The 24,835-nt window shown below is 48.3% G+C and overlaps 1 long non-coding RNA gene across 1 annotated transcript; it reads right to left on the bottom strand.

Moving 5' to 3' along the window:
* Positions 1 to 1,047: 1,047 nt before the first annotated feature.
* On the bottom strand, positions 1,048 to 24,574 carry LOC119388305 (uncharacterized). Its single transcript, XR_005182680.2, has 3 exons — positions 24,166 to 24,574; positions 11,748 to 11,828; positions 1,048 to 1,581 (listed from the first exon to the last, which is right to left on the bottom strand). It is a non-coding gene; the product is annotated as an uncharacterized LOC119388305 (long non-coding RNA).
* Between the last annotated feature and the right edge of the window lie 261 nt (positions 24,575 to 24,835).

The following is a 24,835-nucleotide window of genomic DNA, read 5'->3' on the forward strand; positions in this document are numbered from 1 at the left end:
TTCTCATGCGCAAACTCCCCTTTCCCGCGACAACTTTCTTTCGGCAAATGCAAAGGAGGGAAAAACGACGAGAAAAGCGCATCGCGTCAAAAAACGCACACGTGCCCGTTCGCCACACTGAAAGACTACACCAGAGAAGCCGTGTTTGTAGTTATCCTAGCGAGAGAAATGCAGTCCCAGCCGAACAACCTATAGAGGAAAGAGAAAGCAAGAGCGGGTGAGAGAGAAGGATCCAAACTAGCACCACGTGCACGCGCGCTGCTCTCAGCCGTCGCGCTTGGCGGTCAATTCATCACGCTCGGCAAGAGCAAAGGACGGTGCGGGCTATAAATCTCGCGCGGTGTGCAATTTCAATCGCCCCACGCGCCGCGCTAGTGTGCAAACCAAACGTTGTCGCGATAGCGACACGTGCCGCCGCAGTGCCGCGCGGCTGACATGGTGCCAGCCGGAGACGAGGAAAAAATATCGGTTCTGACACTGTTCTCCGGAAGAAGGCGATAAGGTATCAACTGCGCAACCTTTTCACGGAGAGAAGCCGGGAACTGGAGCGACGTTGCTGCTGAAAGGGGGCGCACAAGAAAGGCCAACTTTCAGGCCGCCCATAAGCGAAGCTTCATTCACAGGCTTTGGTGTTTTTATTCTGTGTGTCTCTCTTTTTTCTTTTGTTCCGAACATTTGTCATACAGAACAAAGCCGCAGCGTCAAGCATTATCAGAGCGCCCGTGTAATGCACCGATAGGCCCGCTCGCTTTGTCCTTTTGTAAAACGCAATATTGTTACCGTCAGCGGCTAAGCAGCTGTGCTGTCAGGAAGTTCTCGTCCACATAACGGGTCGTAAGAACAGGACGTTCACGCCTGCAGACGCATAATACCACCCTTGCTGCGGAATTTACACAAACACACACACACATTATATATATATATATATATATATATATATATATATATATATATATATATATATATATATATATATATATATATATATATATACACACTGGCAAATGAATCACCAGCAACTCTACTTATCGGGGTTGCTTGACGGCGCTAAGCTCAGCGAATAAGACGCAGACCGCAAGAAACAGTATATGTATGCTCGTTAAACTGAAGAAATATGTCACGGTAGCCACTTTCGTGGGAAATATGCATATTGAAAGAAACAGTAAGGCAAGCTCATTACTTGCCTTACAAAAACACCAGAGAAGCTAAGCGTAGATAAATGATTGTACAGCGCGCTTGTAAGGATCTACGTTCAGCGCTTCGGCAATTCGACGCAGTGTTCCGTTCGCTTTAGAACGTTGCACGGTCCAGTGGAGTTTCGTTACAATTTCTACATTACAGAAAACGATGCATGGCTACGTATATTGTATAAACCAATGCAGGAAACCCACTGCAGAGAAAAACGACGCTACGGAGCATGGCTTAATCGAACTCGCTAACCATAAAACATGGATACGGACACAAACGAGCTTTTTCGTTCGGCGCTGCATTCCCAATGTTCGCCTGCTCATCCTTTAGAAGCGGTTCTGGTAGCGTGGCTTCGAGGCGGCGTAGCACGTTTTGCATACTACTCCTTTAAACCTGCGCAAAAATTGTTCTCGTTACATTCCCACCGCCTTCGATAGAGCACTTTTCAAACACTTAACAGTGAGTCCGTTCGCCAAATAAAGTCTGCTATAAGATAACTTCACTTCACTGCTACCTTCAAAGTGAGAGAGAGAGAAAGCTTGGCTCGGGGACACAGTCAAGCAGTCTCAGAATTTTCGATATATTGCGACTATACCCACAAATTAATATCTGCCATTTCGCAAGTAAGAAAAACGTGCTAAAACGTGTGCGCAGCAAACTCTGCTTAATCTAGGTCGTTGTATTCAGTGTGCTTTGCGCTGTTGCAACAAACACGACCAAGCTCTCATGTTGCATTTACTGTTTGTATCCCCGGCAGCAGACACTTAAAAGAAACGGAGATACCACTATCTTCAGGGTTACTGCATTTTTGTGAGTTCCTATATGTATGGACGGTACTTGTTACTTTTATAAACCACAAAGTGTCATTACAAAAAAAAATTACAACTTTCTGGAAGTGCTTTCTCTCCGAATACTTGTTTTGATCGTAGGGAGTGAGTGTTTATTGAACCACCCATGTAATCTACAAAGTAGTTAATGTAAAATTCAGTGACACAGTGTCTGTATTCTAGGATTATTTTTATTATATCATTTAGTAAATAAACACTTATAATTGTACATTTAGCGAAAACAATTACAGTTTCGGCCGAAGGCAAAGCACTGAAAGCGAGCAAGATTTAGCGTTTCGCTCAAGGCATCGCAGAACGTTGGCATGATGAGGAGCACTGCGAGCACATAAATGTCGCACTGGGCGAGACCCAGAGAAATATCGCCCGCGTTGGCCGCGTGCCGAGAGACATGATCAATTAGACATGGTATGACGTTTACTTTCCGCTCCACCCTCCACCCTCCAGGGCTTCGGGGCTACCCTGCTCGAGGTTGGTGACTTGCTCGAGGTTGCGGGTTCGATCCCAGCCGCGACGGCTGCCTTTATGTGGAGTAGAAGTACAAAATCACCAGTGTCCTCAGGTTTAGGTGAAGGTTCAAGAGCTCCAGGGGGTCAGAGTTATTCCAAAGTCCCCCACTGTCACCATACCTCGGTATTGGGACGCTGATGTGCTATGATGTGCTACGGCGATGACGTGCTAGTGCTACACCGACATGCCGCCCATTACTACAGCCCTTGTTCCTTGTGTCGGTGTGTCTGCACCCTCCGATACCATTCTACGCTGCAAGAGTCCCACGTTATCTTTTGCTGTTCTCGACACCCACCGCGGCTATACCACGTTATTTGTTACGAATACGCTGCCAGCACCTTAAATCTTACTCCGTGGTAAATATATTGCACACTGATGCTGACAAATATGTATCCTTAAACTTCATCCTCGATGACGCCGACAACTCGCCCCTTAGTAAACTGACACCTTCTGCGTGCACGCTTGATCGCATACCTTTACATACGTGTTCCAAATAATTTAACCTCGCGCTCCGATCCGACCAGAGCAAACGCATCACAGTGCGGTTCCCACAGAGCCGGATATTGATTCGTTGGTACGTCAGTGTATGCGCGCGCATAACGCTCTCACCTGTACTGTGGAAGCCAGAACGATGCCCCAGCCGTGCCATTTGAAGGGGAACATGACATCGCGTGCGCTCGGCTACATCGCTTTTCCAGCAAAACGTACTGCGCGTCTCTGCCCACATTTCAAACTTCAACATGCAGACTACGCATGCGCATCGACACCGTGACAGCACAGTGCTGGCGGCACCTTGAGTGCACGTATAATTGCTGCCGCATTAAAAAATCGAAGAACCCGTTCAGGGCAGTGCATGCGCAGAATATCGGCGTGACGCTCTCTACGAATGTATGCAAACGGTTGCTGATCTCAGCCCTGCCTTCGTGTGCATGTGTGAATTCCTTTTTCGTTTTAATTTTATCTCTCTCTCTCTCTGCCCTCTTTCCTGCACCTATTTCCTCACCCCTGTGCAGGGTAGCAAACCAGTTACTGGCACCAGGTTAACCTCCCTGCCTTTCCTATTCAGCTATTTCTCTCAGCTTTTTTTTTTTTTTCGGTATAATACAAAAAGCAAGCAGTAACATAAAGTAGGAACATTTTTGCGTTGCAGAGCGCTTCGTGTTAGTCTTTGCCAGTAAAAGTTTACAAGCGCATGCTTTATATCCTATGGGGACTAAATGGTAAGTTCTATATCCATTTTTCGCCAGCAGACGTTGTTCACGACAGCAACCTTTTGTTGCTTCGGTATAGTATCCGCGAGGGTCGGTTTTACGCTAACGGCTGCACTGAATCGGGTTTATTAGCATGAAAGGAGAAAAGAAAAAGAAAAAAAACGCTGCTACGGCTATTCCGCGGACAGTAAAAGAGCATTTGAGCTTGTCACCACAGGAAATGCGTTTTGTTCAATCTCTGCAGTGACATTTTTGCAAAGTAAAATATGGCTTTATGACTAATTGAAGCAAGGTGTGTGACTGGGCTATTTGGTAATGATGTGCACAACGCAAAAACTGACACAGAAAACAGGTCGGCGACTTGTTTTTTGTGCCTGTTTCTGCGCTTTGCGCATCAATATGTACGACAAATCCGACTACTCAGGTACCAGCAAACTATTTTTGGTAATGTAGTGCTAAAGCTTTAGGTAAAATTTGTTGCAAAGCGCTCCTCAATAAACGAAGGAAAGTTAGCTTTCGCATTTCTGATTACCCACCGCGATTGATCACCGGAAAGGGTGTTAAAATGGGCGGACAGCTTGACTTTCAGGCCGCGGCGGCCACGGCATGGAACGAATGCCGTGCGATCGCAGTCTAGAGCACCCCTATACAGCGAGTTGCAGTTTTGAGAAGTTCAGACCGAGTACTCCATCAATGTTTACATTGGCACCTCTTGAAAGAAACTCAATAATCAACAGAATAATTATGGTTGGCAACTTATTTCCGATGCTTCCTGTTGGAAGAAATGACTTAAAGCATACTTAGCGATGAAGTCGCAATGACATTGCTTCTGTCAAAAACAGATGTCGGTCAAGGGACGACTTAATTACAATCATTCATAGCCGTACCAAAGTGTCGCTAATTTTTTTTTTTTTTTTTTCACTCAAGTTGGCATACTTTTGCTTGCCTGCCTGACGTTTCCTATCGGTGTCGCGCGACGAAAGAAAACGCAAATTGTGGAAATAGCCGCGAGTCTTGACTATAGATAAAAAGCAAGAATTTGCCTAATGCAATCGTAAAGTCTGAGGAGCTTCGCGTCGAGCAACCCTTTTAGAACACGAAACCATTTTTCCCTCCCTGTCACGCACCTGAAAAGCACGAAAGGAGCAAGATCGTTTAAAGCCGCGCGTTCCGTTACGCCCGGTTTACGTCCTGTTTGGAGCGGTTTGTTTTGTGCCCCGTTTTAACATTTCCTCCTTTTTTTTTTCATAGATACGCCACTGCTATCGACGAAAGAGAACTGAGAGACAGCGTTTTGGTGGATCCCGTCCATTCGAAGAGAAAAACGTAAGTGAAATGAGAGAGGACATATTCGTATTCTATGACTTCTTTCTCGTCTCTGTCGAAAGAAAGCAAGCTCGCGCTCAGAGGGACAGAAATAAAAGCCACCTAAAATACAACAAAAGACCAGCAGTGCAGCACTCTGCTGTGCACAGGACATGAGGCTCACGCGTACGCTTGCCGGCTGGGCAAGCAGGCATCTGCAAGGAAGAGAGACACCCGTACACGCAGGGTGCGTACCGGAAAACAATCTTTTGGCGGGCATTTTTTCGCCTCGAAAGCCACCGCAGCACGGCACGGGAACCGGCACTCGTCTTTCAATACCGCCTCTGGAAAAGACGAGCAACGGTTCGCCTCGGATCTTTCTGTTGTACTTAACCTCTGCAACCCTTTTATTTTCTTCTGTCCCTACTTCACATATTCTTTTTCTTTTTTTTTTTCGTGGGAGTCATGGTAAAGCCGACAGCGAGAGCAGCGACGACTCGCTCGAGTGTTTAGGCCCAGAGAGAAAGGGGAGAGAGCCGGAAGAATAGGAGAGAGAGGGGGGGGGGGGCAAAAGGCGAGGAAAAGCGGCGTCATTTTTCATGGCTCACGGCCCCTCGAGCAGAACGCCGCGACAGCCCGTGCGACACGGGAGACGTGACAAGAGCAGCGGACCGTGGCAGGCTCGGCGGGCACAGCGCGAACGTCGCGCGAACGCGCGACACCGAGCGGCAGCCGTGCTTTGCTCCGCTTCAAAACGTCATTTTACGCGCCACCGGCCGAAGGAGAAGACGCCGGCAATGTAGCGTGCAGGCGCTCTCTGCACGCGTTTCCCGTGCGGCTCCGCCCTCGGAGCCCCGCACACGCGTTCGCGCGCCGCTGGCGGTTCGACGACGACACCGCTGGTGCTTAAAAGCGTTGACTATCCCCACTCGCGCACGCCCCTGTGCGTGCCCTGACGACGCGTGAGCGAGGACGCGACAACGCGCGCCGCGGAGCTGCGATGCCGCTGACGAAACATGCGACACATTCGGGGCTATCGGGCGTGCGTCTGCGGCGCGCGTATACGGACGTCGCTGGTGAGCATAAGCGCGTTGGCCTATATTTCACTTTTGTTGTGACATCTACTCCGATGGAGCTCCAAGAAGACGAGCTCGCGTGCATCTAAAGCACGAGGATCTCTCTCGTGCGTCAACTCTTGCGCACAGTCAGTCCGATTTCGAAGCAGGTCGTCGCGCCGCTTCAGTCGGATGACACGCCCCGCTCTTTCTACGGGAAAGAGGCGCGCATTTCAGGCGCCATCGTAATGCACCAATAATGGCTTCTCCGTATTGCACACTGAGACGAAAGAAAGCGCTTGATGGGATGCGCCACCCTCGCTGGAAGAGATGAATGCTGCTTTATTGGTTTTGTGCAGCGCATTCAGAGTTGCACAATCATGCATGAAAATGTCTTTGTGATTTCCGACTAAGCTGTCGCTCTCTGCCTCTGCATCCCTTAATGCCAGGTTAACGATATCAACATTTCTGCCTAATGCGGCATAGCTTCACACTGCGGCATAGCTGCCAATCTATCTATGCACGTATACATACTGACTGCGCTGCTGGTTCACTAAACACCAACTCTTCAGAGCGATCGCAAATAACCGTTTCTAAGGCGTACGGATCAGCCCAAGTGTCTAATCTTGCGTGGCATTCATCTCCTGTGGTCTGGAATGACTCGGAGCAGCTTTACACGGACATCTTCACATCTGCGGCTCAATGTGCGTCATCGGGCGACACGTGCGTTCGTTGAATACCTTGCCTCTGTGCAACAAGCTCGACCCTCCAACAGCATAACATTTTTAGACAGTCAGTATATGCGCCAATCTTTATCCGTGTATAGACAAAGTACAGCTATCTCTGAAGGGAGGCACGGCCGAGGATGGCACAGAATTAGGTTGTTGCTGAAATTTGACAATTTGCAGGCGTAACTTGGAAATAGCTAGTGCAAGCGAGGCGTAATTCGAGATATCTGGAAGAGGCTTTTGTCCTGCAATGAACTTAAAATTACGATGATTGTGGTGGAGGTGAGAGTGATCTCCGACTTTTTTCGTGCGATAGGAATTAGAGGCACATTTCAGATGAAGTTCTGACGTCGCTCTCTCCGTGATGTTTGTCTCCGTGAAGAAGTGCATGTGCGATAAGAATGCGCGCTGAAAATGCTGCGTATGCGACGGGCAGCTAACAAGTTTGGTGGCTTGACGCGAGAAGTCGTCCTTCGGGGCGCTCTATGAGCAGTTCATCTACGCGCTGTAAAGAGAAGACAACTACGTTGGGTTAAAAAATTACACCATCTCCCGTTAAAGGGGACCATGAGGCGATGCGAAGCCGAAGCACTTGCACGATCGCGTTCCGTTGGCGTTCGCTAGGCACGCTACCGACCTCGCGTCGTGGAACGCGAAGAGGAACGCTACGCGCGTCGTGTCTTCCCTCTAGCCTGGCCGTTAATTCTCACAGGGCGAGCGGGGAACGCGGTCGAGAGGCGCGCGATAGGGGGGAGCGTGCGAAAAAAGAGAGAGGGGGAGGGGACGCACATGCGCTGGCGCTTATCGCGGCGTTACACAGGAGAGAATCAGGCACGCGAGAGGGGGGAGTGGAGAGGGGGAGAGGAGGTGTGTGGAGAGGGTCTGCGCATGTGCAGTAAGGGTGGTCACGCCACACACAACCACTGGATTGAAATCCGCCATAAGATGCTTCGCATCTAAAAGAGGATGGCCGCTGCCACAATGCGTGGGCCTTTTTTCCTTATTACAGACACACGGCAATGTTGGTGGTATATCTGCTCTCATTCTCTGCCGCACCACTAGCTCCCCCGGCATGCGCACCGTTCTGTCATTTGTCTTCTCGGCACCGTCGCCTCCTGTGCACGTATCGCGCACAAGAATTGAGGGCCAGCGCAGCGCGGTGGTGTGGAACGTGTCACGAATAGCGACGCTAAAGTTTATGGAACCACACCGTCAGAAGAAATGCCAATATATTTGTATAGTATACAATCAACGCAATCGAAGATGAACGCGTGAGAGGTGATTCGCCCCACTGTTGAAAGTAAGTGTGTAAGTATATAGAAGGCGCGACAGCAGGCATTGCAGCAGATGCTGGATCGGTATACTCTGACACGAGTGGCGGCAAGAGGCTATAAGGCGCTGCGCTGGCTACCGCTATTAGAACGCAAGGGAAAAATTGTTTTCCGTCTCGTACTTAAGAAAGATGAATAATTCCACTCAGTGGAGATTTCTCAGGAGCCACTGGTTCATGACGCCAAATCAGAGTCACACGCGTGAGTGCCTTACAGATAGCAGCAGATTTACGCCGTCCCACGCTCTCACTGAATGGGCGTGCCTGTCGACCCGAAAATGATATAGCGCACGATGCTCCAAGCCAAGCACGCACCGTGAAATGCTCCGCCAAGAAAAAAGAATTGCCTCGTATAAGAGGTGGATGTACGGCTGCATCCACTCTCGGTAGAAAAAAAAAAAGAAAACAGTTTATCATGGGCCGCAATTATACCAGGCCGTTTACGATCGGCCTGTGGCGCGCGGGCGAACAGCCTTCGCGGCTCGCGCTTTCTAATTCGGAGCACGAACAGCGAGGTTGCCCTCCCAGACATGCGAGGAATCAGCGCCATCCAATCGTGTTCGAGGTTTCCCGCTCGGCGGCCAAGTCCCGCTTTGTGCAGCGCAAAGCGCTAATCCCCCGCACGCTTCGACGCGGCCGCGTAGTCAACACCTGCATCTGACACAGCCCGCTAACACGGGCTAAGTCGAGCGTCGGAGTCCAAAGAAGCCCGTCAAGCGAAACTAGTAGGCAGGGGAAAGAGTTCTTTGGCGCACCTGGTCAGGAACGCAATCCGGTCATCGCGATCGGGATTTGTTCTACCTAAGAGACTATAAAACACGGAATACACTTGCATATAAGGAATAAATATCACGAGCCTAAAGGGTAGCGTGTCTTCATATCTCACGAAGAAACCGTGAAAAACCCGCGGTATCTTTTTACTGCGTTTACTCACGTAGATTTCATCAGTAAATTATTTCGGGGCTGACGAAAATGTTTTGTTTCTTTAATTTCCAGTAATTTCCTTCAAGCGCGATCCCTCTAAGTCAATTCGATTATTTCGAAGGTTGAAAAGGCAAATGTTATTCGGGGGGAAGTGGGTAATGACAAGACACTGAAGGGAAAACAGGCAGAATATTTATTAAGTGGTGTCAAATGGTGATGTGCTGTGGCCGGAAATTATAGTGCGCCACGGTGGCATTATTTTTTTAGGCGAAAGCCTTAGATGCCTCATCAAAGGCAAGATATGACCGTCGGCGTTAGCTGCAGAAAGCTTTCGAAGGGTGGCAGGGCAGGATCTTCCATCAACTGAGAAGAAAAAGATGGCTTTCGCCTTCGAATTGTTTTAAATGAATGCGTAAGGGACCCTGCAAGTTTTTTTGTTTGTTATATTTTTTGATGTTTTTTTTTTCTTTAAAGAAAAGGAGGGAGGGAGTGGGAGGCGGAGAGAAAGTGTCGGCATTCCCAAAGGCTCCACAGATTTACTAAGACAATTTTTCTTTTGTTTTGTTTTAAGCAGTACATTTCTTCGCCTACACCCTCATAGTCGAGACGTTTCGCCATCCTGCAAGCTGAGTAAACTTCGCAAGTTCCGGTGACTGTAAAGCGAAACGCGACGGTAACTTGGAAGGCCGTGCCTGATACTGCCACACAATGTGTGTCTTCGCAAGGGCTTTAAGCTTTTAAGAGTTTTGTAATGTGGCTAGATTCCTGAGCCCATTCAATCAAAGGTCTGGCTGGGCCTATCTTGATAACGCTGCGGCGTTACAGTCGCTCAGATATATGTGTAGCTTCTAGCCCCTCCGAGTTTGAAGATGTCTTGACAAGAAGACGCAGCGGAGAGTCTAGTCTTTTAGAGTTACTGTTTTACGCCCTGGGAGCCATATACATTAACCCTATCGTCACCACACACAAGCGCGACGAGAACAGCTGGCGGGGAACGTCGAGAAGTATGAATCATTCTCGTAGTGATGCTGCCTTAAGCATCGCAAATCAAGTTCGTGTGGCTCATAGTGATCCTGAAGAACATTACGTCTCAAAAAATTGGGGGACGCTTATGCTTCGCCTTTAAGAGTTGAACGCGTAGCGATATCCTGCCCCTAGTGCGTACTTCGAACACTACGAGTGTTTAACAGAATGCGCGCACTAAGGTGTGTGCCTTATGTAATGGGTAGCATGCTTTAAACCAGGAGCAATTATGCGCGAGAAACTTTTTCGAAGTTGCGATGCACCCACTACGTGGTCTTAAGGGAATACGCGCAGTAATGTGTGTGCCTTTTGTAATGGGTAGCCCGCGAGGCCGAAGGTGCTCGACAAGCTGCACGAGACGTAGTAAAGAAGAAAGAACGCCACACAGGCGTTCACTCGTCAACGTCGTCTTCTTCTTCTACTGCATACCAGAACGCGCGCAGTAAAGAAGAAAGAATGCCACACAGGCGAACACGCACGAGAGTCTCACTCGTCAACGTCGTCGTCTTCTTCTTCTACTGCAAAGCAGAACGCGCGCTCAATATCTTCCATCAAGAAGGACCACGCTCGCGCCAATGCCATCGCCGTGCTGCAGCGCGAGTTCGCTTCGCCCCACTCATCATCATTCACCACGTGGATATGCTGTGATTTTTTTGTGAAGCATTAAAGTTACCTTCAGTGCAGCTCCAAGCAGAGGCGTGGCTGTGTGGTAGAACACCTGCTTGCCACGCAGACGGCCTGGGTTCGATTCTCACTCGGACCCTACATTTTTATTATTTATTTTATTTGCAGCTTTTTCGATTTTTCAGTCACGGACAAGATGATGATTTTTCGCTCACAACCAACGGTGCCGACACCGACGGCGGAATTTCTGCGATACGAGCTCTTTAACGCTATCGCGTTAAAATTAGGTACGAGCGATTACGTCTTTGAGACAGAGCTCCTTTATGCGCCTCGCGGTACTCTTCGTGCAAGAGATCACGGGCTTCCTGTCCACTTCACTTCATATTGGCCGAAACGCTATGAATGACCAAAACTACTCGAAATAAAACTCGAAAAAAAATGAAAAACAACCAAATAGTGTATGACGCGATGGTGCCACACGTCTCAATACACATAGCTCTACTTGCAGTTACCTGCCCCGATTGAAAGTGGGATCGAAGCTGCCGAGAAGCTTAGCATCTATGGATTCCCCACACAGTGCATGGGTTCTGCATGTCACTCTCACTGGCGCAAATATTATCTGTGAGTAAGTTCGCTTTCCCAAAAGTGTACACCTGTTAGGATGACTGGGTAATGCTGAGTCTGTCGATCAGCAAGATAAAGTAACAAGAGAAAGGAGGGAAAACCCACACCACCGAGGTACCTAGGTGTAAAGCCAAATAAAAATGTAAATATTCAGGCGTCGGGTAACCAGCTAGTATTTTTAGGAATATGAGCGAATGCTAGAAAAACAGTATCTGGAGAACTTTCTGACTAGTGAAATCCAGGCGTCCGAAAATTTGTGAAACTGTTGTCACAATAATGCGTCGTGTTATGTTAAAGTGTGATACCGCTAACGATTGCATCTGTTCCCCTGTTTTTCTTGTTTGTTTTTTTCGTGAGTTCTTCTTTTGTGTTTCACTTACATGCGATGTGCTGTGGAAGAAGGGTTGATTTGTTGCAGAGGTGGTCGGCTCCGAGGTCTCGGAGACGGATGAGAAATGGGGCTGCAAAAATAAAAGACAAGAACTAAATATCCACATAACAACACAGACGGGCGTACACATACGACCGGAAAGAGTTGACCGAAACACACTGATGTACTCTTGGCATGTGTGATAGAGGCAGCAAACAAAAAAGAAATGTGGGAGGACTGAGAAAAGGAGACGTAGAGTATAGGGTACAAATGATTCCTTGATAAAAAATAAATAAACAGGTGCATGAATGTGATCGGAAAACATCATCCAGGAAAGGTCGCCTATGTAAAAGGTTGTGCTGGTAAAGTCAGTGTACTGACTTTCCCAGAACGTACGTTATTTGTTTCATGTCGACACCCACGATGCTGTCTTGCCGCCCCTCAAATGCAACCCGCTAGGCAGCACTTTTATAGCGCATGATGTAAAAGGTACGTTTGCAATGGTGATGTACAACACTAATTTTGGAACGCCGCCATTCCTGGATGAGAAAAGGGGTGGCTGCTTCATCACTGCATGTAACACCTGGCACAAAACTGCACAGACACGTAACTTGGCTTTTCCTTCATTTCGCGCTCGATTTGAACAAAAATTTACTGGTTCTGTCAGGGCTAGCACCGATGTTAACATGCCTCATCAGTTGATTTGCTGATTTCAGAGACAATAAATACTGTCCAATTAATAGTTGCAAAAGTGGTCTATCTTCCGTTAGATTTGACATCTACAATATGTAGCCGTTCTAAGTACGATGCAAAAACGTGAAAAGTTACACCAGCAGTAACAGCATTATTTTCGTCCAACTATCAACTATCCTCCTTGGCAGCTCATAATGCCTTCGACGACAGTGAACACACCATTGAAAAAAAATTGTGGGGCGCTTAAGCTTTGCATTTAAGAGTTGAACGCGATAGCGATATCCGGCTCCCTCCTCACTGCGCTCCGTTTCGCTTCTCATTATGTTCAGTCGGTCGGCCGGCCGGCCGGCCAGCGCACACACACCTATAGTAAAGGTAAAGTTTCCGCCCTCTTCAACAGCACTTTTATGACAACAGTTACCCACTACGTGTTCGTAAGGGAAGAAGAAGAAGGAGATGTTTAACCCTTTCAGCCCTAGATTTTTTCTAACGGGTAAATAATTTTTTTCTTGCTGATAATGCTTTTTTTATCACCTCAAGAGCACGAAAATAATATTTTCTGAGCATCCCATCAGTGTATGAGAAAAATAGCGCGATGTCCTATATAAAGGACACCAGGGCTTAGTGGTTGTGAATGGAAATATGGTGAATTTCGATAGTGCTTTTTATTTTACTCTGTTTGCACCTGAAATTGTTGTGAAGCTAGCATGTCAGCAACCATATATTAGTTACTGCGTCTCAAAGGTCAGAAAGCAAGTTTTTGCACTCGTGACACAGTGCTCTTCAATGCACTTGAATGGCCATTATCTAATTATTGGACGCCTTGTAAGCATTAACATCATATTAAGTTACCGAATCCTCCTTTGGTGTGCCGCAATTATTGTCGCCCATGTCTGCATGGGTAAGCTGATGGAACTGCACTTCATCCTCGTTATCTTCAAGCCCTCTCATGCACCATTCTTACACTACAGGAAACGTATTCAGATAAATTATGTACAATCTCGCTCTTGGGACCGCCTTGCAAATCAGCAAGAAATGCAGACTGATTTCCCGAGGAGAATAACAAGAAATAGGAAGCAGACACAAGCACTACGGCTCCGGATCATCATGCAATGCATTCAAAGATCACACAACCACTAAGCCCTGGTGTCCTATATTTAAGACATGAAGATTTTTCATTCCAGCGGCCTAAGCAGAAATCTTAGGGCATGGCCCCTTTGTAAATAAGCCGTCAGGCACTTTAGAAACAACAGAAAAAATTACGATAGCTACAGAGAAAATAGTTATTCAGTAAAATGTCATCAAATATTCGGTTGCGGCGTTTGTCGTCTTTTTCACCTTTCGCCCTCTTGTTTCCAACATTGCAGACTTCCGAGAAAGACGATGATGGAAAAACTACTACCTATATTTGCACAGGTGTATTGAGGCTACCATAAACACATTTTTGCATTTTTTAGTAATTTACGTCCCAATTTATAGCAATCTTTCTTCGTGTCCTTTTTATAGGACGCCAGGGCCGAAAAGGGTTAATGACTGGAAAGAGGAGAGGTCGGCCTGGAAAGCGGGCTTCTAACCTGCTACTTTTCACGGGGTTCAGGGGAAAGAAAGAGAAAGAGGGAGGTGTTATGATAGGTGACTATGGTATGGCACAATGAGTCACTGTACACACTGTCTTGCACGGGGACAGGACACGCGCGAAAGTCTTTATGCCGCACATGCTCTAAAGACGAGCACCTAAGCCTGTATCGCTGAGAAATCTCAAGAGGCACTTTAAACTTCGTTGGGCCTGGTCTGCATGTTCCCAAGCACCCAAAAGTTTCTCATCCGAAAAAGGTCGGGAGTCCAGACGATCTACGACGCACTTAAGTAATTGTCTTTCGGTCGCGTATTAAGGGCACACGCACAGGATGTGGTGAATAGTGTTCGTAAGGGAATACGTGCAGTAATGTGTGTGCCATTTGTAATAGGTGGCCAGCTTTAAACCACCAACTGGTTATGCGATTCACATGGTGTGACGCCCCATGGCAATGTAAGCTTGTACCACACGTTTTACTGCGATAATTTATCTCGTACTGTGACGCTTCTACACAGGACGCGTATGTTTGCGAAGCATGAAAGTTACTTTCAGTGCAGTTCCTAGGATTGGCGTGGCTCTGTAGTAGAACACCTGCTTGTCACTCCGAAAGCCTGGGTTCGATTCCACCTCGGATACATCATTTTTTTATTATTTGCATCCATGGCGATTTTTCGGTCACGGACAATAATGATTTTTCGCTGACAACCAATGACGCCGACACCAAAATTTCTGCGACCCGGGCTCTTTAACGCTATGGCGTCAAAAAAAAATTGCGCAGCTTGCACCAAGCCGCGCAAGGCTGGGTCACAGCACAGTTGTTGGGCACCTAGTTGGTCCTGGCTTGGCTAGGCCTTTACCCTCTCTCTTTCTCACCCATTGCTATACTAGACTAAACATGGCTGTGCTTGCTCTCTTCATTTTTCCATCTTTTTTGTGTCTTGTTTCTTTCTATCTCTTTCTCTCTCTCTGTTTCTTTTTTCTCTTTCTGTCTTTTTCTCTTTCATCCCTTGCTTTCTATCTCTTTCTTTCTCTCTCTTTGTACTCGTTCTCCCCTCCTCCTCTCCATCATCTTCTCCCTCCTGCTCACCCTCACATATCTTCTCCCTCCCTTCCCTTTCCCACTCCTTGCTACACTACCTATACAAGGCTATGATATGCTCGGCTAGCGTGCCTGGATAGCCGAGTAGTTACGACGCTCTCCTTCGGATCGTGGGTGGTGGTGGTGGTGGTGGTGGTGGTCAAAACATTTATTAACAATTAAATGGTTAGAGAGGTGATTGGGTTGGGGCCGTATTGGCCTCTTCCCCTTACAGTACTAGGTGGAGCCCCCATTCCAGGGCTCCATTGAGAAGCAGCGACGCCCGCGTCCGTTGAATCAGGGCCTTTTGGGCCTTGAGGTCCTAACAGCTGAGCAGGGCCGCCTCTCAGTCCTCTCTCGTGAGATTGGGGTTGGGGGGATAGATGGGTTTGACTGGCACGCCCAGACTATGTGGAAGGTGTCAGCCACCTCGCCACAGAACTGGCACGCGCCATCAAAGGATGGATTGACATGCTTTAGCACTGTCGGGCACAGTACAGTGTTGGTGAAAAGTTTTAAAAGGAGGCGCTCGTCAGCGCGATCCAGTCTCTTAGAAGCGCCGGTGATGATAGCGCCGGTGATGTCTTTGAATGCAAGGGCCAAATTGTCTGATTGGGAGTAGGCTTCCAAAGATAGGGCGTTAGCCCGGCAAGAGGGTGCGCGGGTGGCCTGATCGAGCTGTTAGTTTCCCTGGAGCCCTTGGTGACTGGGGGGCCCAAATCAGATTACGCGGAGTTGGATCGAGGTATTCGCAGCTAGGTTGCAGTATGCGCTGAGCAAGCGGGGGAGCCCACCCTAGCTCATAGTTCCGACACGCCCCTCGCGAGTCGGTGATATGTTTCGACGAGGGATAGGTGAAAGCCAGAGCGATATCAATCTCCTCCGCGTGTGTTCCGCTGTAGGCTTTGAAAGCGAGTTCGTTTACCGCGTTTTTGTACCGTACGACTGCGGCCGTATACCACCCCCGGGGTGTGAGCCGGCAACGTCCACGTAACACACATGTTGTTCGTGACCAAAGTATCACTGCAACGCTTCCGCGCGCGCCTACCGACGACCGCTGTGATCTTCTCTGGACATGTTGCGGAGAAGGGGTACTCTCACCCTTTTCTCAACGTGGTAGTCCTGTTTGACGTGCAGCCGGTCCTACGCGGGTTCGAATCTCCCCTCGCCAAGAAAGTTTTTGCCAAGAATTTCTCTCTCTCTCTCTCTCGCTATATCTCCTCTGTACTCGTTCTTTCGCCTATCAGAGGTATTGCATCCCCCACCGGACAAATCGATGCACTTGTTTTGGGAGCGAAGGAGAAGAGGACGAATGCGAAGAAGAGGACGAAGAGAGCGTAGCGAAACATGAAGAAACGAACCGGACCCGGGCGCCTGGCTACATTGAAGGAATGGAAGCAACTGAATGAGCCAACGCCCGTCGCTGCTGCTCGTGCTCTACGCCCCTTCGTTCTCTTTTATAACACACTCTCGCGGCCGGCAAAGTTGCGTACGCTCCAAGAAAGTAAGCTATCTGGATGCGACGCTCTTATGGATGCAGTTTGGTCGTTCTAGCCAGCGTCGACAGAATTAGGGACGAAGCATTGTCCTGCACCATGACGACGTCGCACACTTGAAGTCGGGATGACGGCTGGGGTGCCGCTTCGTGGGCCGAGTCTGTCAGCTGCAAGTACTCCCTGCCTTGCACTGGCGCATGGCTAACATGATAGGTCACATATGATTCCTCGTGGTCCGCCTGCAAGCGACATCGGCAGAGGCGCTTCTTCGCAGGTACCTTTATCGCTCACGATCGACCTGCGGTGACTATGTGGCACTCTTGCGGGGTACGCGTGTCTCCTCGTGCGTTGATATCCTCTGTTGATCACTTGTCTGCCGCCTTCACACCGGAAAGACGGCGCCTGTGGTTGCATGTCAAAGTACTTGTCAATTGATGTGCTCGAAGGTGTCACGCTCGCATCCGATGAACTCAAGTCCATCGTTGACCGTTGCCTTACTCCTCGCTACGACTGCACAACCACACAGATTCCCGACTTCTCTTGTTTGCGGGGGACATCGAAATGATGCTGTAGGACTTTGGCTTCTTGCGTCAGCATGCGTCTGCGGCGGCGGCTTTGGGTGGAGTTCACTCATCGGAAATTCAGTCATTCCCATGGCTTTTGAAGTATCCTTCTTTATTCTCCGTATTCCTCTCGTAGTCTTTGTCGCTTTTATCTACATTCAGGCGCACGGTGGCGTTTGGCAGCCTGATCCGAAAGATCGGAGGACAATGAAAGCGCTGCGGTGCGGGCGCTCTCCCTTCGATGATGTCCGGAACATTGCACATGTGAGCTTGCTCGGTAACTCGACGGGCGACTTCTTTCACCGTGTAATTGTCGCGTCCATTTGAGCACTGGAGAATGTTGTGTAGCGATCCCTGGATGGTCCGGCCAAAAATAGTTTCCATTGCCGTAATCTGCAGTGATAGAGGCGTTATATGACTGGTTGCAACGTCCCAGTAGTTGTCAGAGCCTATGAGGGTTCCGATTTCGTCCCACCGAAAAGTTGTTGCGTCTGGGCGTGCATCAGCGGGAAGCATCCCTCGACGTTTCATCATGGCAATCAGGACTGAAATCTGGTATTGCTAGAGCTTATTGTGGCCTGGTTGGTGCTGTGTTGGCTCCGAAGTGTGACCGCAACGCGCTCACAAGTCAGAGTCGCAGGGCGTTGCGTTTGCCCAAAGGTGAACAAAGTAAGGCGTTCAATGCCTCAAACGGGACAATTCAGAGCTCGAGCAATGTCCTGCCAAACGAAAGAGCGTTGACTTCCCGTGTTTAGCAGAAATCGAACCAGCGCTGTCTTAGCAGGTGCGATAGCCCGTGCCCGGCCAGTCTGCAGAAGTGCAGGTGTGAGACTAGCGCCGCTTGTAGACACGACGGAAGCTGCTCGAATTGACGTGGTGGTGGACTCTGGTGCATGATCTTGTGGTGCCGTGGGGCTGCCGGTACGCTGTGACTGGTTCGTGACGTGGTTGATGTTGCATAGCGAAGTCAAATGTGGCCCCGCACATCGGCGGCTTTGCCGGGATCTGACGGTTTGGCAATCATTGGCGAAGTGGTTGCGCTTGGCGCAGCGAAAGCACAGCTTGTCTGCCCGAATCTTTATTCGCTTCTCTTCCAGAGTTACTCGGAGCACTCCTGAACAGTGTGTTCGGGCGAGTTGCACAGGAGGCAGGGGCGCGAGTAGGGCGATCGTATTATTGCTGATAAAGCCGCAGAGGAGGTCAGGTGTAGCTCTGGTGTCCGGAACTCTCGCTGCAGACGGCGCTTCTTGTTGTGGGAAGAGCCTGAGTTGGTCCTGCTCTTCCCGGACTTTGTCAACCAATGTGGGAGGTCGCTCCCACATTGGTTGACAAATTAGATCTCGAAGAGCCAGACGACGTTTTCTTCTTCTCAGCACCCTCCTTGATCTTCGGTACACAGCGGCAGAAGTTGGCGCATACATTTGCGAGCAAAATGCGAAGGAGTAAAAGGAGTAAAAGGGGAGAGACGCCTCCTGCGGCAAAGACGTAGGCGAAGGCGCCATGGTGGACGCCACAGTAGCAGGTGCGGCAGCTAACGTGAGCCCCAATGCAGGCGTCAACTGGGGGATTGTCAAGATCACGCAGCAGCTCGACAGTATTGCAGCATCTTTGCTAGCCAGCACATCAGGCCATGGTACCACTGAGTGGCACTTCCCATATCTTGGCTGGCTGCATTGTCTTTGGAATGCTGACAGACATGTCGGAGCCAACTTGCGTAGCCTGAGGCACCGGGCGCGATCAGCTGACTGTGTTTGCTTTCCTTGTGCGCACTCCAGGTCGCACTCAGAAGCGTGAGACGGTTATCGTACTTGACGTAGTGCTATGCGAGAGACCGACGCTGCAGTCGATGCTGAAATGGCGGCGTGTTGAGGTTTCGAAGCGAACGGCGCGTTTTTGGGCCTTGCGGTCGAGACTGAGGGGGCAGAAAAGGTCGGAGGACGCGACTCGGTTGCGAGGCATGTGCTCGTTTTCATGGAACTTACTTTTTTCTCGTACTGTAAGGTTCCAGTTATGTCTTCCACCAAGACGGCGTCATGGAGGGTGTCCTAGATGGCGCGGTCGAATGTGATCAGATCTGCCTGCCCCGCCGAGATGAGGTCGATGTGCTGTATGAGCGTGATCACCTGGGATGTCCCCATCTGCTAGCAGGGTATCGAGCGTAGACAGACCCTTCGTGATGACATTTTGGATCAAGCGGCATTTGGTGCGGAGTTGATCCATTGTCGAAGGTTGAGTGCCAGATGACCGGGCGGGTTTAGGCACCAGAACGAATGTAGCGAAACACGAAGAAGGGAACAGGACCCGGACGTCTACCTACACCGAAGGAATTGAAGCAACTGAAGATGATGATGCTCCTGGGATGATTGGCCCCTACCCACTCAAAGAGATCGGCCAAGAGTCGGGCGGATCATATAGTCTGAACTTTTTAAGTGCTAATAGAGGTTACAGTGTCAATTAGAATGAAGAGTTATTTTTGAGCCAACTCCCGTGGCTGTCCCTCATGTTGTACGCCCCTTCGTTCTCTTTTAGTTACAACAGAAAGCGCGTACCGGTTCATGATGATAATTTTGTATCTACGACACACGGCAAACCTCCAGCATAACAGCTCTGCTCTAAAGAAAAAGATACTACGATGCACCACGTTGAAGCAGTTTCTCACGCTTCACCAAATGCATCGATTTTAGGAGCCTTACACGCTTGTACTCAAGGACGGATCTACCGCATATCAGAGCTCGACTGCGACTTCCCATGTATCTGCGTCTCAAATTAATTAAGTTACAGACTTTCCAATACGCATCGTGCACGGTAGCAAAACAGTTTGCAATACTACCAGACGCAAAGCTTATGGCTGAGAGGGAGCAGTGTCGCCAGTGGATGGTATATTCTGGCACTAAAGAAGCACTAGAAACGATAAAGGAATTTTATTTGCATGGGTAAGACAACGTGACATATGAAATTCTGAAAACATTGACCATCGCTTCTCTTGCGGGTCATAACATTTCAGTGGTTACCGAGCCAGGATGGAGTATTAGGAAATGAAATGGATGCCTGTACAGAATTGGGACACTTATTCCTGGCTAACGAAAAATTTGTACAATGCCCTCTTCGAGACTTTCTTACGGCGTACTAGTATGGGGGACGACTGTCGACAACAACAACAAAAAATTACAACAAACCTATTATGCTACAAAAGAAAATACTTCGTAGTTGTGAAAATTACCACGGTAGGATAGATTGTTTGCGCACTTCAGTGCTCTTTTATAAGCACGAAATGTTAAGGACAAACCAAATATATTCTTTTAAACTGCTACAAGAGGTACGCAAAAATAAGTGGTACAAACCGAACGAAAATCACCAACGTTATCCTGCTAGAAGAAATTTACAGCGTTTACCCAGAACTAGGACAAATTATGGAAAACAAACGGTGAAATGCCAATCAATTCGATTAGTTAATGAATTGGACAATAGCTTACAGCTTGACGTTAGTCTAGGGGCATTTAAAAAACAAGCTAAAGAAATTATGTTGAAAAAAGATATAACTTATAATCACTAGACAATATTGCTCAGAACTTGTGACATCGTGGTATGAAAGTTTTGCTTGTGTTACGGAAAGTGTGTCAAGCCTTTTCAAGCTTTTTGTCCGTGCACCAAACATCTGTCAGATGTTGAATAAAAATTGAATTGAATTGAATTGAATTGATCCTTTTCTAACAGATAAATACTGTTTTTTTTTTATTACTCATGTGGTTACGCGATGCATCCAGTTTTCTGCTCTTGCTTTTTTTTATGTGTGTAAGACTTGTGTATCTGCAGTATTTTAAGTGTGTCATGTGTTGCTTCTGTTCATTGCAGTACTCCTTTGTTAGTGCTTATGTGGTTTTATTATGCGTCAATGATTGTGCATATGTACAAGAAATGTGTATGTGTTGCGAACTTCAGGTACAGAGGCCTTTGTCAGGCGTAGGAAACGCCTTTTGCCTCTTCCTTTTTCTTGTATTCCAAGAAATAAAATAAAGATACTACTACTACTACTGCTGAATAGCAGACAAATTATCCAATGCAGCGCACACAAACAATATCCCGACAACCGTGGTATCTTCTACATAAGATAAGAACGTCCTTTCATCCCCGCGCCACAAACCCTGAAAGGATACGCGGTTCCATGAACGTAGGAAATTTTCACTTCTGTCCAGAGTGGATTGGTTTCTACGCTTTTCGCCGAATCAGAAGACTAAACGCATGCTTGCCGCACTTCAACATCATCTACGCTAAGATGGAGCCAACACGTCTCACTTCTTTTGTCTCATCAAGGGAAGAACGTCCCCACATCACACCCGCAGTGATATTTCCGACGCCTCAGCGGATCCACATCATCACAGAATGTCCGCAACACAAAGAACAGCGCATACACGTGCGTGATAGCTTAAACGTCCTCGATAGACGACCTCTCACACTGAACAGGTGGCGTACTGCTCAAGCACGAAGGAAAGACGCAGAAAAAGAGACAGGAAACAGCGCAGTTTTTTTTTGTTTACTTAAAAGTAAAACGTAACCCTCGTAGCCTGCTCTCTTTCCTGTCTCTCTCTCTGCTTCCTTCCACCGTGCTTGCGCATTGCGCCACCCGTTCGATATGAACAAACTAGCCTGCGACAAGGTCTTATCTCACACTGAGCAAAGTGCTTAAACCTCGGCCATGCCTTGAAGAGCAGAGGCGTGCAGTTAGCACTCATCGCTATTTTTAAGCGGACAAGCCTGATGAATTGATGACAGCCGTCGTTACTCTTTGTCTTCATTACGTAAGGGATCAACGACAGCCATCTTAAGTTCACGAAACATATTTGGCCAGACTATCCGCGTTGTTGTGACCACCATTATGTTTTGGACTCGGCCGACAGAGACGCCTCTTATACGCTTAAGACAATGTGTGTGCATTGTGTTTTTTACTGCTTATTTTCCTTGTCTTGGTTCTTTGTTGCGTGCTGGTTTCATAGATGTCATGATTTTGGGATAGCCGGCTTTAGCGAAGCCTACCTTCTCATGTTTTTTAGACTCTTTGCCGCCAGTACATAATTTTGCTGTTATAGGACACGGAATCTAGAGTTTTTCATTACTGTTTTCTTTTTGTGTTTTTTTCTTTGTTTTTTTTTTAATTAGACGCACACTTATACAGCCTTTTTCATCGCACAACTGTTTTACACTACGCATAAAGACGCAAATGTTTATCTGCTCCTTCGACATCGCTCTGTTATTTATACTAACCCCATACCGAATTCCCAGTTGTGAAGACCTTCCTCCATGGTATCTTCCTGTTCTGAAGAAGACGCGCAATAACTCATGAAGCATTCGACTGAGAAGTAGGGCAACGCTCAGCTACTATAATATCCTAGTGCAGCTGATCATTTATAGTGAAACTAATCGGGTCTTTCGCGGGTTCAAGATCACTTAGTATGTCAAGACTGCAAGCGCAACGGCCCACTCCCTCTGCACGAATCCGAAACGCACTCCGGCATTGAAGGATGGCCGCGCGATTACGCACAGACAGCAGGCGCTCTTACAGGTTCTTCGTGTGGCGTCGCTAGAGCATCATCAGAGTTCATTAGCAGCGCGCGCTTTCCATCCCGCGGCCGCCGCACGGGATGCCACCAAAATTGTCGCTTGTCGGCGCAATAAATCAGGCCAGTCGATCTCCGACGTCAGGGAAATAAAAGAGAAAACAGAGAGAGAGAGAGAGACTCGTTTCTCTGTCACGCAGCCGACAGTGAAACGCCCGGCGCCCCGAAGTCAGCTTTGCCTCGGCGACGCTTCCACTGAGGTGCTCGCTGCAGACAGGCAACGTCCGAGCAATGGATTGCGCCGCAGTGGCTTCCGGACAGAAGGGCGCTCGAGAATGAGCCGGTCGCGAAGCATCGGGCAGCGAACAAAAGCAGCGTGTCACGCTAACTGAGGAACGGCCGCGGCCGGATGACAGCTGATCGGGCCAATATTGCGCGCATCGACCGCGGCCGAGCACGTCAGGGCAGCGACGGCGCCGGTCACGCCCCCCACTCCGCCATGCGCTCGCTCTGACAACGTGTAATCGAAGCACGCCTCGTTATGCACCACTACACACGGGGGGCAGGCCCCCTTGGGTTTCGAACGTTCGTCTTTCACCGATTTTCTTCAATATATATTTTAAGGATGGTCATTCCAGAGAACGTCTAACAGCCTAACAGCGATCCGGGCAGCTTTTACATGCTTACCCAAGATGACGCCATGACTGAAGACTGCGTAACCTGCTTGTCTACAGGTGGCTGGCGCGTCTTCCACTTGAAAAATGTAAGTTAGTAAAAAAAGAAAGAAACTGTGCCTATGCGTCATATAAGCGAAGCAAAGGGCAGTAAGATTCCTTAAAGTACACTTCCGTTTTAAGTTAATAACGATAGCCTAAATAACCGCTCTCAGCCAGTTTCGTACGCGAAGAAACAAGAAAGACGTAAGCACATAACTTTCCTGGACACACCCTTCTTGAACTACCAACGCTATAGTTCTCGATAACTACTTTTTATTTACATGAAAACACAGCAGCTGTCGCGCTTTACTGGCGACGGCTGCCCCCTTTTCACGTAGCAAATTATATAAAATATACATATTGGCAATATAAGCACGGTGGGTTAGTCATACTCTTATGTCGAACAGTTATTCTGCCGCTGAAGCTGAGCTTGCAACGTTTAGAAAATTCGAAGCTTGTGCAATCGCCATCAGATCAAAGGTGGCTATTATATGCCGTCTCAAATGCAGCTTCGTACCACGCCATCGTAGCGATTAATGTCGTAGTTCTTTCGTTTTATTACCTGAGCGAACTCGAGGACGCGAGTTCGATTCCCGGCCACGGCGGCCGCATTTTGATGGGGGTGAAATGCAATGAACATACGTACTACACTTCGATTTAGGCGCAGTTTTAAGAATCATAGCGTAATTTTAGCACGCAAAACATCAGAAATTAATAATAGTATTATCTGAACAAAGACAAAGAATCCACATACCTGTGTTCCAAGAAACACCAGGTGCTTCAACGGTGGCCGTAGATTTCCGAAGCTCCCCCAAGGCACATCGGATATTTAGGAGTGGGCGAGCTCAGCTAAACTGGCCTTCTATGAGGCATGTGCAATCGAAGATACATGTAGATTAGATGCGATTTTGAGATGCTCTCTCGGTATTTGGTATCTTGAAGCAGATTTCATCGTGCACGGTTCCGTCAGCAGCCCCTCACGAGCAGGCACAAGCGTCGCATAGAAGAAAATATATAGTTCAGTAATGTTAAAGCAAGCACATAAACATTACAGTTAAACATGGCAAATGCGCTGGAGCATGCGGAAACTGCCACACCAAGTAAGCACCTTAACACTTCCCCGGCGTAGCTCACGCCGCACAGACGCGCACATCCAACAGCGATCCGCAACAGTCCCCTAATCCATGGGTTGCTTATGCGTGTTCCATGCTGTCTTTGTAGAATCCGAAGCGTCACGTGCACGTTCGTTCGACAAACCTGTAGCCGCATCTTGCATAGGGGAGTGCGGATTTGGTTAGAAAGAAAAGACAACACGTCGTGTTGTCTGTCGTGTTGTCGTTTCTTTCTAACCAAATCCGCGCTCCCTTATGCAAGATGTCGAACCAACTAGCCCAACAATTGACCATTCTGTAGCTGCACCATGG

This window comes from Rhipicephalus sanguineus, chromosome 1, assembly GCF_013339695.2.
Source record: "Rhipicephalus sanguineus isolate Rsan-2018 chromosome 1, BIME_Rsan_1.4, whole genome shotgun sequence".
Classification (NCBI taxonomy): Eukaryota; Metazoa; Arthropoda; class Arachnida; order Ixodida; family Ixodidae; genus Rhipicephalus; species Rhipicephalus sanguineus.